General features: G+C 43.9%; 1 pseudogene; it reads left to right on the top strand.

The window, feature by feature from the left end:
- The first annotated feature begins 1,081 nt into the window (after positions 1–1,081).
- LOC148512607 (cyclin-dependent kinase 5 activator 1-like) lies at positions 1,082–1,974 on the top strand (annotated as a pseudogene).
- The last annotated feature ends 4,509 nt before the right edge of the window (positions 1,975–6,483 follow it).

A 6,483-nucleotide genomic window follows, 5' to 3' on the forward strand; every position in this document is an offset into this window, starting at 1 on the left:
AGATGTATAATTACAGCTGTGCCCCCGGATGAGAAGACATCATGGCACGTAGATGTATAATTACAGCTGTGCCCCCGGATGAGAAGACATCATGGCACATAGATGTATAATTACAGCTGTGCCCCTGGATGAGAAGACAACATGGCACGTAGATGTACAATTACAGCTGTGCCCCTGGATGAGAAGACATCATGGCACGTAGTGTATAATTACAGCTGTGTGAAAACAGATGCTGCTGAAGTGTGATCTTGCTGCCCAACTATGGTGACAAAGCCACGCCGTGTTCTGGACCTAAAACTCACGGTGAAGATGCAGTTTTAACCAGCGAGCAGAGCTACATACCTTTCACCTTTGGCTGATATCTTGGGTAAAGTGTCCAGGTGTACAAGCTAAATCAGACACAGAAAACAGTCAGGACAAATCTCTGTCGAAATAGATTTTCTATATGTGAGTGAAATGTAAATTTTTTCCCCCTTCTCGGTCCTTAATTTAATACCGGTTTATTAAAAAAGCTTTGTTTATTAGGATTAAATAAAATTCTCACACAGAACCTCAGATATAATAAGTTAGTTTTTGAAATTCATTATAGCAATTACCTATTTCATGTTTTACTCAGATGGAATTTACTATCTGTGTGTCACAGACTTACGTATTCGGACAATGATTTTACACTTAATATTTACATGCTGAACATAGATAATCAGTGCTAGATTGATTTACTATAGTTTTCTGCTGCTGCTTGACCAGGACATTCAGTGTGCTCACACAAAACATCACGTTTTGAAATTGCCTAGATGTTATCAGTAGCTCATTAGCATAAATAATACCTCACAATCATCATCATTCTGTGTCACAATGCCCATTGTAAGCAGAGCACCTCTGTCAACAACCTCCTGGACTCAGTTGCTGCCTAGTCTACAAATGGGCAGCTTCTTTTACAAAGTGCTGGATACTGATTGTGCCTATCTGATTGTCTCCTGCAGTCAGAGCCACCACAGATCATAGCCCAAATCTGTATTTGATTCCTACAGACATTTCTGCTTGCAGGTACCATGGAAAAAGAATAGGACCTTGAATAGGAATGTGGAATTGCTTCCTATTCCCGTGCTTCTGCAAGGTGGGTCAGCATGAGGAAGATTCATCAAATGGCACCCATCGTGCTGCTGTTGAGAAGAGAGTCAAGAAGATCTGTTGAAAGACATTCACTATTCCGGCGGTTTAGGCGATTTATGGCTAAGAGGAGACAAGGTAAAAACGGTGAAACCAATGTTACCCACCTCATCAGTGAGAGCATGAAGAATTCTATATCCTGTGTTGATATAACAACCTTCACACAGGTCTCACACAACATCCTTGCTAAGTAGCCTATGCCTAATGTCTTTGAGTCAGCTGAGGACCAAGTGTGCTTGAGTCCAAAATGCACAATGATGCAGGCATCCGCCAGCGAGCTCCTGAGCTGTTTTGCCAAGTTCATCTGTCGAAGGTGTAACCAGTTCAACAATCTGTCACCTACAGATATTATATTATGGATGACAAGTATAGATATGACACACTGGATACTGGCAGGAAGAAGGCTCCATCAACCTGGCCAATGTTGTATTCCTCTACATGCTCTGCCAAGAGGTCATTCCATTAGAGCTGAACAGTGAGCAAGAACTACTGGCATTTCTGTCAAAATATCTGGACATATCCTACACATACGTGGGTAGTATGACCTCCTATCCGATGAAGCCATTCCTAGTTGAGTGCTCAAAGGAAGCCTTTTGGAGCTGTTGCCTATCTATTATTGAGTTCATGAGCTCAAAGATGCTCTGCATCCATACTGATCACCTGTATTTCATCCAGGTCTTTGCTGATCTCAAGGTTGAGGGTAGACAGGAGGATATAAAAACAGCCTTGAATAGTACTTGTACACGGCAAGCTCCATCATCAACTCCAGGCAGTGCTCCACCATCAGCTCCAGGCAGTGCATGACACAGCAAGCTCCCCCCATCAACTCAAGACTGTGCTCTGAAATAACAAGCTCAAATATCTGCTCCAGTACTGTTCCCAGCAAGAGTCTATTACCAATGCCATACGGTTCGCTATATCCTGCTAACTCTTTCAACACTCAGTCAGATCCCATCATCTATCTCTGGCTATACACAAGATCATATTAACAAGTCTTAGCAGCATACTATACTTGCTAAGACTCTTGTACATGCATCCTGTGGCTCTGGTGTCTTCTGCACTCACTGGTCCGATCCAGCCTGTGCTATCTGTTACATGTACCAATTAATTCTACTTGAATTAGAGACTGTCCCAGAGACTGAGCCATTGTCTCAGTTACCCCAGGCCACAAGGTGGCTCTCCAGCCTACTCCACATTCTTTTTACCAAACTGCATGAGGAGGAGTTTCATCAAGACCTCTAGCTTCATCCACTCTCCTAATACAGAAGCCGGCCTTAGGGTTCCTGAACCCAGAGAATTGACAATAAAATGTTATGTTTGTTTTTTACTATAAAATTGGTTGGTGTATTATTTTGCTTGACAGGTCTCATATATGGATTGTGTTCAACTGTGCAATGTTTTACAATTTTGTCACTGTAGCAATGCTCTGCAAAGGGTCCAGAGATTACCTTATTTTCGACCAATATCTGTTTGCAAAACAGGAAGCGGCACTTGCAAATATTTATCTAAAACCGGGGGTGTCAGGTTTTCTCAATATATCCTACATGGTGGCGATACAAGTTTTCCAGCTTTATGCCACTGCCAGTCTTGGAGATCTCTACCTATGGGTTTAGTGTCTATTTAAATGTAGTAGATTTTATGGAACTTCCTAATCAATGATAATTGGACAGAAATATTCATCTACTTTTATGGTTCATTTCAAAACTTGAAGCTGGCAGAAAGCGGATCAGCTGCAGAAATTAAGCTCCAGCACCCATTTGTTTTTCATCTCCATTCCAGCTCCAGGTTTTGAAGGTGGCTCTTAGCTCCAGGGCCGAATCTACCGCTAGATATCATACAGTTGGCCCTCTGGGGCATGCCTGGCACTGAACAGTGGCAGGATCCCCGGTTCACCCAATCGGTGATGCGCATCTCCAGCCTGTGAACAAGCCTAACCCTCCCTCTAGTAACTAAATTTCTCTCCAGTAGCCCAACCCTAGCCAGATTTAGACCCCATTAGTCGCCAGACAAGATACCATTCTGGGCCCCCCTCCTCTACTGCATCTAGATTACAATTTACTTACCCTATACATCCCCCATAAGTATCAGTAAGCCACGCATGTGCAGTACTCCCAATAGATGAGCGAAGAGAGCGCTGATGTGGTCACATCACTCCGAACACATCACAGGGACGGGCTACTTTCAGAGTCCCTGTGGGTGGTATTTTACACATTCAGGCAGTGTATAATTTCTTATTGCTGCAAATAGCTGCAATAAGAAATTACAATCATTGGTTTTAAAACACAATAATTGATAAATATGCCTCATTTATCTGTCTGTCTCTCTCCAGGTATGTGAATGGATATGTCACAGTGCAGCTTCTGTCCTGACTGGGGCTGGAGGGTAAAATACAGTAGATAAATATTTGACTCTTGGGGGTATATTTACTAAAGTGAAAGTTTTAGAAGTGGAAATGTTGCCCATAGCAGCCAATCAGATTCTAGCTATTATCTTCTAGAAGGTGCTAGATAAATGTTAAGTAGAATCTGAGGGGTAAGGCAGACATATGTGCTATCACCAGCACAGAGATTAGGAAAGATGGTTGCCCAAGGAAACGCACCCTGTTGGTAATGCTCTTACTAAATGGCATGTAAACGAGCTCCTCATAGGTTTCTTTGATGTAGATTCCTCCTGTAAATCCTTCGATAAACCACTTTCTTACTTATTGGTCCGATATATCTTTATATAGATGTGACCTTTATTGTCTCTGAAATTCCTTATGCAGTCACCTTGTCCGATGACTGGCGGGTGCCTGGATGTCAGATATCATGTGGTATGGTAGCATACAGATGTACAGGACAGGTGCAATGTGGATTTTGTGCTGAGGTTTTTACAAGCTCTAGTTTTTATAGTGATCATATAGATTGTAAGCTTGTATGAGCAGGACCCATTTTTCTTCTTTACATAATTATGCTAACTTTACACTGTATTTATGTATCTTTGTAAATTTATATACTCCATGTACTTATGTATTCTGATGTTAATGTGTTGTATGATGTCAACTTGGTCATAATGTTGATGTTGACCATGGCAACATTAATCATATAGACATTAATGAAATGTTGACCTGTTAGAATGTCGACATATCGTCCCTGGTGGCCCAGCAGTGACTTACCTGCTCTTGCAGTGGCTTCAGGGTCCCGGGTCATGCTGGGCCGTATTACAGGCGGGGCAGCAGCCCCAGGTCCCTCACACTTACTATACAAAACCGGAGTACAGCATATAGCTGTCTCCGCTCTGGTCCATGATCTCTTCGGCGGCTCAGCTGTTACCTGTTACAGCGGCCGCTGAGGATCTGTCACAGTACAGTCTCGCAAGAGTTGACGCCATCATCTCAGAAGACTGACTGTTCAGGCCAGAAGCAAGAGAGGCTGAGAGTAGAGCTGAGATGCTTGCTGTCCCGCACAATATAATATATATTTAAACTTCTAAACAATATAATATATATTTAAAAATATTTTAATCCATTTGATTTAAAATGTAATAAACTGGCATTTCAAGTTTATTTACATTATATATAAATATATTATGTGTGTGTGTATTATATATATATATATTTATATATATATATATATATATATATACTGTATATAAATTAGGGGTGAGCGGGTTCGGATTTCTGAAATCCGAACCCCCCCGAGCCCCCCCGATCCGAGTCCGATCCGAGTCAGGCTCGACTTTTCCCGCCTGACTCGGATCTGACATCGAGGCAAAACGTCATCATCCCGCCTTCCGAGTCTCGCGGGTTTTGGATCCTATATAAGGTACCCGCGTCGGCGCCATTTTCTCACTCGGCTGTGGACAGTGAAGAGGGAGGGTGGGAGTTAGTGCTGTGTAGTGTAGTGTAGTGTAGTGCTGCTGTTGTCCACTACTTCAAAGTAGGGGTGAGCGGGTTCGGATTTCTGAAATCCGAACCCCCCCGAGCCCCCCCGATCCGAGTCCGATCCGAGTCAGGCTCGACTTTTCCCGCCTGACTCGGATCTGAAATCGAGGCAAAACGTCATCATCCCGCCTTCCGAGTCTCGCGGGTTTTGGATCCTATATAAGGTACCCGCGTCGGCGCCATTTTCTCACTCGGCTGTGGACAGTGAAGAGGGAGGGTGGGAGTTAGGGCTGTGTAGTGTAGTGTAGTGTAGTGCTGCTGTTGTCCACTACTTCAAAGTCCATAGGGGCTGGCTGTGTTGTGCTGCTGTTGTTAATAGGGGCTGTGTCCACTACTTCAAAGTCCATAGGGGCTGGCTGGACTGTGTTGTGCAGTCAGTTCTCCATAGGGGCTGTGTCCACTCCAAAGTCCTGTGCAGTGTCCCAGTCCTAAAGGAGTGCTGTAGTGTTGTCCAGGGGGTGCTCTGTCCATCAGGGGTGCTCCCCCCAAGTGCTAAAAAAATAATATATTTTCTGTGTTTGTGAATTGTGTGCGCAGTAGCCGCACGTGCATCAACAAAGTAGTGCCAAGCGTGCGCCTGTGTCATAAGTAAAGGGCCGGCTGGCTTGACCGTTAAAGGGTGCTGTAACCCCCGAAAGTACACTCCAGTCCAAACCAAAAAAAAATTATTTTCTGTGTTTGTGAATTGTGTGCGCAGTAGCCGCACGTGCATCAACAAAGTAGTGCCAAGCGTGCGCCTGTGTCATAAGTAAAGGGCCAGCTGGCTTGACCGTTAAAGGGTGCTGTAACCCCCGAAAGTACACTCCAGTCCAAACCAAAAAAAAATTATTTTCTGTGTTTGTGAATTGTGTGCGCAGTAGCCGCACGTGCATCAACAAAGTAGTGCCAAGCGTGCGCCCGTGTCATAAGTAAAGGGCCGGCTGGCTTGACCGTTAAGGGTGCTGTAACCCCCGAAAGTACACTCCAGTCCAAACCAAAAAAAAATTATTTTCTGTGTTTGTGAATTGTGTGCGCAGTAGCCGCACGTGCATCAACAAAGTAGTGCCAAGAGTGCGCCTGTGTCATAAGTAAAGGGCCGGCTGGCTTGACCGTTAAAGGGTGCTGTAACCCACAAAGTACACTCCAGTCCAAACCAAAAAAAAAATTATTTTCTGTGTTTAGCCGCACGTATATATCAAATCGATATAACATAAATGGAGGACCAAACTTTCTCCGATAAAAATAAAATAGAGAAAGATCAAGAACCACTTCCTCCTAGTGCTGAAGCTGCTGCCACTAGTCATGACATAGACGATAACATGCCATCAACGTCGTCTGCCAAGGCCGATGCCCAATGTCATAGTAGAGGGCACATACAATCCCAAATGGCAAAGTTCAGGAAAATGACCTTG

This window comes from Taudactylus pleione, unplaced genomic scaffold (assembly GCF_031769625.1).
Source record: "Taudactylus pleione unplaced genomic scaffold, aTauple2 ptg000279l, whole genome shotgun sequence".
Lineage (NCBI taxonomy): Eukaryota > Metazoa > Chordata > Amphibia > Anura > Myobatrachidae > Taudactylus > Taudactylus pleione.